This window comes from Triticum urartu, chromosome 2, assembly GCF_003073215.2.
Source record: "Triticum urartu cultivar G1812 chromosome 2, Tu2.1, whole genome shotgun sequence".
In the NCBI taxonomy this organism is placed as follows: domain Eukaryota; kingdom Viridiplantae; phylum Streptophyta; class Magnoliopsida; order Poales; family Poaceae; genus Triticum; species Triticum urartu.
This window is the reverse complement of record NC_053023.1, coordinates 656015014-656028273: the sequence shown is the minus strand read 5'-3', so window position 1 is coordinate 656028273 and position 13260 is coordinate 656015014.

Below are 13260 nucleotides of genomic sequence, written 5' to 3'. Positions count from 1 at the left end.
ACGTCCTTAGGTTATCAAAGGTTTCCTTCAAATCGTCAACCAGAGTCTCCTTCTCCCTGGATTTAACCATGATATCATCCACGTAAGCATGTACATTACAGCCAATCTGCTTGTGAAGACAATTTTGTACACACCGTTGATAAGTTGCCTGGGCACTTTTGAGCCCAAAGGGCATAGATACATAGCAGAAGGCTCCAAAGGGAGTTATGAATGCCGTCTTCTCCTAGTCCTTAACTGCCATTTTGATCTGATGATAACCAGAGTATGCATCCAAAAAACTTAAACGCTCACAACCCGTCGTAGCATCAATGATTTGATCAATACGGGGGAGGCCAAAAGGATCTACTGGACAAGCTTTATTAAGATCTGTGTAATCCACACACATACACCAGGTGCCGTTTTTCTTAAGGACTAGCACCGGATTGGCAAGCCACTCAGGGTGAAAAACTTCAACAATAAAACCAGCTGCTAAGAGCCTAGCTACCTCTTCCCCAATCTCCTTGCGTCTTTCTTCGTTAAACCGGCGGAGGAACTGTTTCACCAGTTTGTATTTAGGATCCACATTAAGTGTGTGCTCAGCGAGTTGCCTCGGTACACCTGGCATGTCAGAGGGCTTCCATGCGAAAATGTCCCGATTCTCACGGATGAACTCGATGAGCGCGCTTTCCTATTTCAGATCCAAGTTGGCACTAATGCTGAACTGCTTGGATGAATCACCAGGCACGAAGTCAACAAGCTTAGTTTCTGCTGCCGATTTGAACTTCAGGGCCGGATCATGCTCCGTAGTTGGCTTCTTCAACGGAGTCATGTCCGCCGGATCAACATTGTCTTTATAGTACTTCAACTCCTCGGTGGCACAAACCGACTCTGCATAAGCCGCATCTCCTTCCTCGCATTCCAAAGCGATTTTGCGGCTTCCGTGAACCGTTATTGTCCCCTTGTGACCCGGCATGTTGAGCTGCCAATACACATAAAAGGGCCGAGCCATAAACTTGGCGTATGCCGAACGCCCAAACAAGGCATGATATGGACTTTGGATTTTCACCACTTCAAACGTTAATGTCTCCGACCTGGAATCATGATCATCCCCAAAGGCCACTTCAAGAGCTATCTTACCAACGGGATATGCTGATCTGCCAGGCACTACACCGTGGAATACTGTATTGGACGGTTTGAGATTCTTATCTGTAAGTCCCATACGGCGGAAGGTCTCATAGTATAGTATGTTAATGCTACTCCCTCCATCCATGAGCACTTTGGTGAACTTATAACCTCCCACCTGAGGCGCCACCACCAGAGCCAACTGACCCGGATTATCGACCTGGAGTGGGTGATCCTCTCTGTTCCATATGATTGGCTGTTCAGACCAACGTAGATAACGGGGTGTGGCTGGGTCAACAGAGTTGACTGCCCGCCTCTGAACCTTCCGGTCTCGCTTGTCCAAGCTAGTGGTAAAGACATGGTACTGCCCACTACTCAACTGCTTTGGGTTGCTTTGGTAACCTGACTGTTGCTGCTGTTGGTTGTGGCCACCCTGGTTGTTCTGACTATTTTGACCATTATGCCCGCTCGGATTACCATTAAATCCTGAACCGGAACTTCCTCCACCATAACCCGGCCCGGGTCCTGAGCCGCCGCCAGATCCGTGATCATACCGGAAATTATTAGAATTCTTGAACTCCTGCATAATAAAACAATCCTTCCAAAGGTGGTTTGCTGGCTCCTCCTTCGTCCCATGTTTTGGACAGGGCTGGTTTAGCAAATAGTTCAGGCGGTTTGGGTTGGGGTTGGGCGCTCCACTACGATTTTTCGGCCTGCCCTTGCGCCGCTGGCCATTGTCCTGTACGTTGGTATTAGCCACAAAATCCATGTTGCTATCCGCTTTACGCTTGCCTCCTCTGCCATTGCCTACCCAGTGATGTTGCTAACCTTTGGAGCTGTTGTTCTTCTTCCCCTTCCCTGTCTTGTCATCATCAGACTTGGGATCCTTGGTACTATCAGAATCAGCATATTTTACCAAAGCGTCCATGAGGGTTCCCATGACGGTGCAATGACGCTTCATCCGTCCCAATTTCAACTTCAGGGGCCCAAACTGGCAGTTGCCTTCTAGGGTTAATACTGCGGTGTCAGCGTTGATGCGGTCTGAGGAGTGCAACACTTGTGAAACCCGGCGCACCCAATGAGTCGTTGACTCTCCTTCCTCCTAGACGCATGCAGCTAAGTCCACTATCGACATAGGCTGTTTACAGGTATCCTTGAAATTGTTGATAAACCGGGCTCGTAATTGGGCCCACGAGCTGATAGAATTAGCGGGCAAGCTTTTTAGCCAAGTATGGGCCGTTCCTTCAAGCATCATGGTGAAGTATTTCGCACACGCCATGTCATCCACATCAAGCATCTCCATGGCCATCTCATAGCTCTCTACCCATGTCTCTGGTGGTTGATCCGCCGTATAATTTGGTACCTTGCGTGGGCCTTTGAAATCCTTGGGCAAACGCACGTTGCGTAAAGCGGGGACGAGGCAAGGCACCCCCAAAGAACTAGAAGTAACACCAGGTTCGATCGAAATGGTTGGTCGAACCGGCGTGAGCTGCCGAGCCTGATGTTGTGCGGCTAACTCGGCCTCCCTACGCACTCGGGCCCGGTTCACCACTTCCTGAGTGTCGTCAGCCCCACCCGTCGGGTTGTTACCACGGGGTGCTCCACGTCGTTCATTACTCAATACTGCTGGTTCATCCATATGTCTGCTATAGCTCCGGCTCGGACGGGGGGTCGAGTGGATTCGGTCGTGGCTGTACGAGTACGCTTCCTGTTGGGCCAAAGCTGTCCTCAGAAGTTCCTTGACCCGTCGCGTCTCTACTGCTTGCGGCAAGTCACCTTCAACTGGAATTGCCTCCAGTCGTGCAGCAGCGGCAACAAGATTATCCATTGGGTTGGAGTAGTGACCCGGAGGTGTTAAAGCATCCCGAGGTATAACGGTGTTTTGACGAGGCGGGTCGATCTGACGAGGCTGAACCGGTGCACCGGTCCCAGGGGCTTCTGCCCGGTTCCCCTCCAGCGGATTGCCGGCTCTTGGCCCTGGAGTGTTGAAAAGGTCTCTGGCCTCGAAAACCGGAGGTAAGCGGGATCGATGCTTCCTTCTCATGACTTCATGTGATGCGCTCTGGTCTAACATAAGCCTGTAGGCCTGTGCGTCTAAAGCAGCCCGTTCTGCGGCCATCCTGGTGTCCTCAGCCGCCAGATCCGCCTTGGCCTGGGTGATCTGTTCCTTTACCTTTGCAATCTCCGTATTGTGAACGTCCTGATCTGGCGGATTAACTTCCGCCATAAGCACAGCCAACACATCAAATAGCTCTGATAGAACCTGAGCCGGCGGGCGCACAGGGCCTCCTGCCCCGGCGGCCGTTGCTGCTGCTGAGCCGGAAATCGTTGCCGCAGTTGTCGAAGAATGAAGCGCTGCTTGTGTTCCGGCCATGAATATTCCAACCCGGTTGGGCGGATCAGAGGGGTCTGGAATACTGTCGCCATCGGAACAGCTCCCAATCCGGCCATCTTGTAGTTGATAAAGAGATTCGGTTTCTCCGGTCGAAGATTCGTCACCGGAACGAATGGCAGTCGCCCCGCGAAGCTCTGATCCATCCTCATAACTCCCTCCATGGATCATTCCCACGAAGGCATGCTTCATGGCCGGTTTAACCCGGGCGGATCGCGTACGCTGAGCCGTCTCGACGAGGTCGGTGCAGATGTCCGGCTCAGGGCCCGGTTCACCGATCTTGCCAATGAAAACATGAATGCTACCAAAGGGGACCCGGTACCCGTACTCAATTGAGCCGGCCTCGGGGCCCCAGCCTGCGTCGTCGATGTAGAGTTTGCCGCGACGACTCTTAGTCATCCGGCCTACAGCGTAGCCCTCGAGTCCTTCAAAGCGGTCCTCCAAGAACCGGAAACCATCGTGCGATAGCCCCACGGTGGGCGCCAACTGTCGTGGTTTTGTCACGGCAGATGTCCTATTGAAAGGACTTAGTCGTGGAGCCATCGCTGCGGGTTAGCTTGAAGTGGTTAAAGCGGACACAAGAACGCAAGAGAGTTTATACTAGTTCGGCCCCTTCAATGAAGGTAAAGCCTACCTCTAGTTGTTATGGAATTGATGGGTGCTTCGATGACTAGGGAGCAAATAAGCTTCGCCTATGTCTCGAATTGTTGTCTGTCGTTCCTGAACCGCCGCCGGGTCGTCCCCTTATATACATGGGTGACGCCTGCCGGTTCAGAGAGTCCCAACACCGGTTCATACTCGTATCCGGGTTGGTCTCTCCTTGTTCCTAACTTATATTACAAGTATATGCACAAAGCTGATGTACGGCTACAGGTTGTAAACCGACTACGGGCCCTGGACCTTTATCTGCCTCTTTGGGCTTTAATACCTTTGAACTAATGATGGAGTTAATCCGGCCCAGGTAGGCCGGTTTATGCCCAGTAGTAATATCCCCAACACATGGTCAAGCTTTTGCATAATCCTCTTCTTGATGTTCCAGATACCAAGATCTTTCCGCAACATCGGCTCACATGATGGATGGTCAAAATCGTCCGTGAGATAGATGCAGTTTGGTTCCAATGTTGTGTCCTTGGTCGAAAGGCACACAACGGTATTGAACCCAAGGAAGATTGCACAATCTCCAATGTCCTGAACCTCTACCAGTTTCTGCCTATCCATTTCAACCTTGAAGACTAGGATATCTGTCGTCTTGACCTCGTTATCACGCCGCTCCTTACCGTCAATGTGTTGTTGGTCATCGATAGTTTCACTAAGCCTATCGCCGCCATTTTTGTTTGCCAATTCAATACGATCATCAATCACATACGACACAACACTAGTAGAAAAAGGGTCAAACGTGAAGCACATTAGTGCCGGTTTGAATTTGAGCCGGCACTAATGGTACCATTAGTGCCGGTTCGAACGGCTATGCATTAATGCCGGTTCGTGTTGAACATTTAGTACCGGTTCACGAACCGGTACTAAAGGGGTGATGGCAGGCTGGCGTCAGGCCGGGGCCCCACGATCACCTTTAGTACCGGTTCGTGTCACAAACCGGTACTAAAGGGCTAACCTTTAGTGCCGGTTTGTGCCATGAACCGGTACTAAAGGGGTCTGACCTATAGTATCGGTTTGTGACACAAACCGGTACTATAGGGCAATTTTCAAACTCTACCCCCCCTCCCCGTGTGTCGCCATTTCAGTTCTGAAAAAATCAAAAGAAAATGATAAAAACTTCAAAAAATAAAATCCTTCGAGAGGTAGTTATATTACTACATCTACTAGTTAGGAAATTTGAAAACTTAAATTTGGACATGTTTTGCAAAAAGTGTAGGGAAAATGTAAAATGGCTATAACTTTTGCATACGATGTCGGAAAAAAACGTATAATATATCAAAAAATTCAGCACAAAAATCCGCATCCGATGGAGACTGCCTACGGCCTGTTTGCAATTTTTTAGAATCCTCAAATTCCAAAAGGAAAAAAAGATATGGTCAAATTTAAGTTTTTTTAAAAAAAATTTGTTAAATCTGGTGAAACTACTTATTCAAGAAGTATTAATGTTACTACATAATTATTCAAGAATATTAGTGTTACTAAATAATTATTTCAATTTTTTGAATTTTGGTCAAATCTGGTCAAACTATGGTCAAACTGTGGTCAAACTATGGTCAAACTTATTCAAGAAATATTAGTGTTACTAAATAATTACTATTTTTTAGAATAATAGTTTCAAAATCAAACAGTGAAATGTGTGACTTCATGCTCAAGCTAAACTCCTGAAGGTTAATAGGATTGGCATCTTACTATTGTCAGGAAACAACAAGTGCGGACTTGGAAACGAAGGAGAATAGAACCCGAAAGTTAAGTGTGCTCGGGCTGGAGTAGTGAGAGGGATGGGTGACCGGTCGGGAAGTTAGATGATTTGGAATGAGTGATCCACACTTGAGCAGTTAAGAGAGGTGATTAGAGACTAAATCACCAAATAATTCAGAAAAATTAAAAATCAAAAAAATTCCATTTTTTTTAAAAAAAACCTTTAGTATTGGTAACACCAACCGGTACTAAAGGTCCCCCATACCAGGGCGCGAGCTCACGCCACGTGGTGGCACTTTAGCGCCGGTTCGTGCCGAACCGGTATTAAAGGGGGGGGCCTTTAGTGCCCACCAATTAGTGCCGCTTATGGAACCGGCACTAAAGGCCCTTACGAACCAGTTTTAAAGCTCTGTTTTCTACTAGTGCAATGTATTTGTATGTCGTGCGATTCTTGAGTGGGGTATCTATGGTATCCCGCATCCTCCACACCTGCAGGAGTTGACCCGACGGCGGGAAGTTAGATGATTTGGAATGAGTGATCCACACTTGAGCAGTTAAGAGAGGTGATTAGAGACTAAATCACCAAATAATTCAGAAAAATTAAAAATCAAAAAAAAAATTCCATTTTTTTAAAAAAAAACCTTTAGTACCGGTTGGTAACACCAACCGGTACTAAAGGTCCCCCATAACAGGGCGCGAGCTCACGCCACGTGGTGGCAGGTTCGTGCCGAACCGGTATTAAAGGGGGGGGCCTTTAGTGCCCATCAATTAGTGCCGGTTATGGAACCGGCACTAAAGGCCCTTACGAACCAGTTTTAAAGCTCCGTTTTGTACTAGTGCAATGTATTTGTATGTCGTGGATTCTTGAGTGGGGTATCTGTGGTATCCCGCATCCTCCACACCTGCAGGAGTTGACCCGACGGCGCAACGACAAGATACGTACCAGAAATCCTCATTCTGGATGTGGGACGCATGGTCATGGTCAGCCTCGGCTGAGGCCCATTGAGATCCACAGCACTGATAGAGGCGGTGTTATGTAGAACGTAGAACATGTTGTCCTTATCATTGTAAAGAACATCACTGACACCACCGGTTTGAAGGTTTCGGAGCAATGTCCACCGCTTATCGCCCGGCTTGGCAAACGAGAGCATCAAATCTGGATTGGGCAAGATCAGGACAGTGCATGCAGTCACCTCGGCCGCGGAGAAGATGGCGACCCGGATATACTCCGAATCTCATGCCCAGAGGATGCTGGTTTTCTAGTCTTCGTTCACGTCATCACTCCCGAGGTCGATGACATGCTTGCCTTCATGGTCGTAGAAGTTCTCGTCGCGGCCCGAGAGCGTCTTGACCGGCGGGAGCGCGGCCTGGACGCCGGTGGTGGGGTTGAAGAGGTACGGGTCGCCGACTTCATCAGCAGCGAACACCCAGCCGTGGCACGAGAAGACGAAGCCTCGCTTCTCGTGCGGTGGGCCGGGGGAAGGGGACGCGGAAGCTGGCGTTGGTGGAGAGGCAGTACAGGGCGGCCTCCTTGGGCCCGTACTCATGGCACGCGTAGAGCAGCCACGACGCTCGCATCTGCAGCAGCAAGTCCTGCGGCAGGCCAGACCAATGGGCGGCGGCGGCATCTGCAGCGGTTGACCTCTGCCGCGCGTCGTTCTTTGTGGCCCTGACCGCGTCGACGGTGGCGGCGGACAAGGTTACTGCTTCCATCGTTCGTGGGTGTTCTAGGTATCGGGCACTGACTTGAAGACTAGCCCTAGATTTATATATGCAGGTAACTATTGGAATTAACCACGATGAGGATACTATGTCCGGGTCGAACTAGTACAACCAATAAAAGTTGGATTAGTATAGGTTAGCTCTATTAGGCTAGCTCCTATACTCCAAATTCATACGACGATGATTGAGTATTTAAGTTATATAGGAGTATTAGTATAGGCGCACTTGAACACCAAATCCAGTTTCGTTCCCTTGATGATTGAGTGGCAGAGGTAGTGTTGTTGTTTTTGTTCAAGCAGGTCATAACATCTTATATTTTTTTACTAATTTTGTAAAGGAGGAGGATCCCCGGCCTCTGCATCTGGATGGTGCACTTTATTAATTATTCATAAAGACCTTATAAAGAAATAATCCCTCCGTTCGGAATTACTTGTCTCGAAAATGGATGTATCTAGATGTATTTTAGTTTTAGATACATCCATTTCCGAGACAAGTAATTCCGAACGGAGAGAGTACAACAGTAAGTCTGAAGCCACCGTCTAGGCAACAACTGCCGCTACTCCTATCCAGTTGTGCAGGCATGCTGATAGTCTGGGCCTAATACCAAACAGACCTCACAGCCAAACCTAACATCTAAGACCTGAGGCCCCAACCAAGCCACTTGCCGGGTATGGGACACACACTGGTCCGGCGTGCTCTCAGAGGCCGCCACGGCCACCTGCCACCACTCCATCTTCATAGTTGTACTGACGCATCAACCTTGCCCGGTCTAGCTACCATCAACACCACCACGGCGCCAAACGGCACCACCTCCCTGCACGCGAACTGCTGAGCACGTCGTGGTCGCCGCCGTTACACCTCAGCACCATGCCGCCAAGTATCACCAGCCGACACATCTTGCAATCTTTGGGAGATCTGTCGTGCGTAGCACCTACCGAACAGGCATGACAAAGCATAGCACCTGTCGGCCAGACATGACTTGACATTTCCACCAAAGCTCCGTGCAAGATGAAGCCGCTCCATCTCCAGCCTCTATCTTCTAGCGTTGCTCCACAAACGACGCTCCCAAGAGAGAAACGACACCGCAATGCCGGTATCGTCCGATCTGGAAGACCAGATCCTAGGGTTTCCCCCACAGCAGTACGAGTGGGTCGACAGTAGTCACATGATGATGCCTTCATAAGGTAACGACGCGAAACGTTGTCATCGCCCGCCGCCGGCTCGGTTTTCACCGGCAACTATGTCTCCCAGACTCGTAGTCGATACTAGATGATGGATCCCGAGATCCGAATACCCAGCCTCAGGCCAACCACCTCTGACAGAAGAAATGACCACCACCGCCAGCTGCAACGGTCATAACAGATCTGACCGGAGGTGCCGCCGACAAGGCCACCAGGCCCTCCACGTCGCGTCACCGATCTGAAGGCAGTATGCATGCCAACACAGCCAAGCCGGCCGCCACCGCCCGAAGGGCCAGCCGCAGCGCCAGCAGCCCTATCCGTCGCCCGTGACTGGGCCGCCCGCCGCGCCAAGCTGTCGTCGTCCGAGGACGGGCCGGCCTCCCGCCGCCTGCCAGAGCCATTCACTGCATCGCAGATCCCAGATCGGTCGCGCCACCACACGCCTTGGGGTCAGCCCCACCCCAGAGACGTGAGAGAGAGGAGATCCCCCGCCACTGCCGTCGGCCCCCGGGCTTAGCTGTTGGGGAACGTAGAAATTTCAAAAAAAATCCTGCGCACACGCGGGATCATGGTGATGCATAGCAACGAGAGGGGAGAGTGTCATCCACGTACCCTCGTAGACCGTTAAGCGGAAGCGTTATGACAACGCGGTTGATGTAGTCGTATGTCTTCACGATCGACCGATCCTCAGTACCAAACGTACGGCACCTCCGCGTTCAGCACACGTTCGGCTCGATGACGTCCCGCGAATTCACGATCCAATAGAGCTCGGGGAAGAGTTCCATCAGCACAACGGCGTGATGACGATGTTGATGAAGCTACCGTGACAGGGCTTCGCCAAAGCACCGCTACAGTATGACCGAGGTGGATTATGGTGGAGGGGGGCACCACACACGGCTGGGAAAGATCTTTGTGATGAACTTGTGTGTCTAGAGGTGCCCCCCTGCCCCTGTATATAAAGGAGCAAGGGGAGGCCGGCCGACCCTTGTTAGTGCGCCAGGAGGAGGAATCCTCCTCCTAGTAGGAGTAGGATTCCCCTCTTTCCTACTCCTACTAGGAGGGGGAAAGGAAGGGAGAGAAAGAGAAGGAAAGGGGGGCGCCGCCGCCCTCTCTCCTAATCCAATACGGACAGAGGGGAGGGGGGCGCTGCTTGCCCTAGGCCGGCCCCTCTCTCTTTCCCTTATGGCCCAACAAGGCCCATTAGCCCCCGGGGGGTTCTGGTAACCCCTCCGGTACTCCGATAAAATCCCGATTTTACCTGGAACTCTTCCGATGTCCAAATGTAGGCTTCCAATATATCAATCTTCATGTCTCGACCATTTCGAAACTCCTCGTCATGTCTGTGATCATATCCGGGACTCCGAACTACCTTCGGTACATCAAAACATATAAACTCATAAAACCGATCATCACGGAACTTTAAGCGTGCGGACCCTACGGGTACGAGAACTATGTAGACATGACCAAGACATGTCTCCGGTCAATAACCAATAGCAGAACCTGGATGCTCATATTGGTTCCTACATATTCTACGAAGATCTTTATCGGTCAAACCGCATGACACTATACGTTGTTCTCTTTGTCATCGGTATGCTACTTGCCCGAGATTCGATCATCGGTATCCCAATACCTAGTTCAATCTCGTTACCGGCAAGTCTCTTTATGCACTATCCCGCAACTAACTCATTAGTTGCATTGCTTGCAAGGCTTATAGTGATGTGCATTACCGAGAGGGCCCAAAAATACCTCTCCGACAATCAGAGTGACAAATCCTAATCTTAATCTATGCCAACTCAACAAGTACCATCGGAGACACCTATAGAGCACGTTTATAATCACCCAGATACGTTGTGACGTTTGGTAGCACACAAAGTGTTCCTCCGGTATTCGGGAGTTGCATAATCTCATAGTCATAAGAACATGTATAAGTCATGAAGAAAGTAATAGTAGTAAACAAAACGATCAAGTGCTAAGCTAAGGGAATGGGTCAAGTCAATCACATCATTCTCCTAATGATGTGATCCCATTGATCAAATAACAACTCATGTCTATGGTTTGGAAACTTAACCATCTTTGATCAATGAGCTAGTCAAGTAGAGGCATACTAGTGACACTATGTTTGTCTATGTATTCACACATGTATTATATTTCCGGTTAATACAATTCTAGCATGAATAATAAACATTTATCATGAAATAAGGAAATAAATAATAACTTTATGATTGCCTCTAGGGCATATTTCCTTTAGTCTCCCACTTGCACTAGAGTCAATAATCTAGATTACACAGTAATGATTGTAACACCCATGGAGCCTTGGTGCCGATCATGTTTTACTCGTTTAAGAGGCTTAGTAAACGGGTCTGCAACATTCAGATCCGTATGTGTCTTACAAATCTCTATGTCTCCCACCTGGACTTGACCCCGGATGGAGTTGAAGCGTCTCTTGATGTGCTTGGTTCTCTTGTGAAATCTGGATTCCTTTGCCAAGGCAATTGTACCAGTATTGTCACAAAAGATTTTCATTGGACCCGATGCGCTAGGTATGACACCTAGATCGGATATGAACTCCTTCATCCAGACTCCTTCATTTGTTGCTTCCAAAGCAGCAATGTACTCCACTTCACATGTAGATCCTGCCATGACGCTCTGTTTAGAACTGCTCCAACTGACAGCTCCCCCGTTTAATATAAACACGTATCCAGTTTGCGATTTAGAATCGTCCGGATCAGTGTCAAAGCTTGCATCAATGTAACCATTTACGATGAGCTGTTTGTCACCTCCATAAACGAGAAACATATCCTTGGTCCTTTTCAGGTACTTCAGGATGTTCTTGACTCCTATCCAGTGATTCACTCCTGGATTACTTTGCTACCTCCTACACAGCATTGCATACATGATAGAGCCTATGGCTGAAGCATAGGGAACACTTTTCAATTTCTCTCTATCTTCTGCAGTGGTCGGGCATTGAGTCTGACTCAACTTCACACCTTGTAACATAGGCAAGAACCCTTTCTTAGCTTGATCCATTTTGAACTTCTTCAAAACTTTATCAAGGTATGTGCTTTCTGAAAGTCCAATTAAGCGTCTTGATCTATCTCTATAGATCATGATGCCCAATATATAAGCAGCTTCACCGAGGTCTTTCATTGAAAAGCTTTTATTCAAGTATCCCTTTATGCTATCTAGAAATTCTATATCATTTCCAATCAATAATATGTCATCCACATATAATATTAGAAATGCTACAGAGCTCCCACTCACTTTCTTGTAAATACAGGCTTCTCCAAAAGTCTATATAAAACCATATGCTTTGAACACACTATCAAAACATTTATTCCAACTCCGAGAGGCTTGCGCCAGTCCATAAATGGATCGTTGGAGCTTGCACACTTTGTTAGTACCCTTTGGATTGATAAAACCTTTAGGTTGCATCATATACAATTCTTCTTCCAGAAATCCATTCAGGAATGCAATCTTTACATCCATTTGCCAAATTTCATAATCATAAAATGCGGCAATTGCTAACATGATTCATACGGACTTAAGCATCACTACAGGTGAGAAGGTCTCATCGTAGTCAACTCCTTGAACTTGTCGAAAACCTTTCGCAACAAGTCAAGCTTTATAGACAGTAACATTACCGTCAGTGTCAGTCTTCTTCTTGAAGATCCATTTATTCTCAATGGCTTGTCGATCATCGGGCAAGTCAACCAAAGTCCACACTTTGTTCTCATACATGGATCCCATCTCAGATTTCATGGCCTCAAGCCATTTTGCGGAATCTGGGCTCATCATCTCTTCCTCATAGTTCGTAGGTTCGTCATGGTCAAGTAACATGACTTCCAGAACAGGATTATATCGTACCACTCTGGTGCGGATCTTGCTCTGGTTGACCTACGAGGTTCGGTAGTAACTTGATCTGAAGTTTCATGATCATCATCATTAGCTTCCTCACTAATTGGTGTAGGTGTCATAGGAACCGGTTTCTGTGACGAACTATTTTCCAATAAGGGAGCAGGTATAGTTACCTCATCAAGTTCTACTTTCCTCCCACTCACTTCTTTCGAGAGAAACTCCTTCTCTAGAAAGGATCCATTCTTAGCAACGAATGTCTTGCCTTCGGATCTGTGATAGAAGGTGTACCCAATAGTTTCCTTTGGGTATCCTATGAAGACACATTTCTTCGATTTGGGTTTGAGCTTATCAGGTTGAAGCTTGAGTATTCTATAGTCTCACCTAAATAGCTTGGCGTAATCATGGTCATAGCTGTTTCCTGTGTTTCTTGCCGAACAATAGTTCATAAGGCGTCATCTCAACGGATTTTGATGGTGCCCTATTTAACGTGAATGCAGTCGTCTCTAAAGCATAACCCCAAAACGATAGCGATAAATCAGTAAGGGACATCATAGATCACACCATATCTAGTAAAGTACGATTACGACATTCGGACACACCATTACGCTGTGGTGTTCCGGGTGGCGTGAGTTGGAAACTATTCCGTGTTGTTTT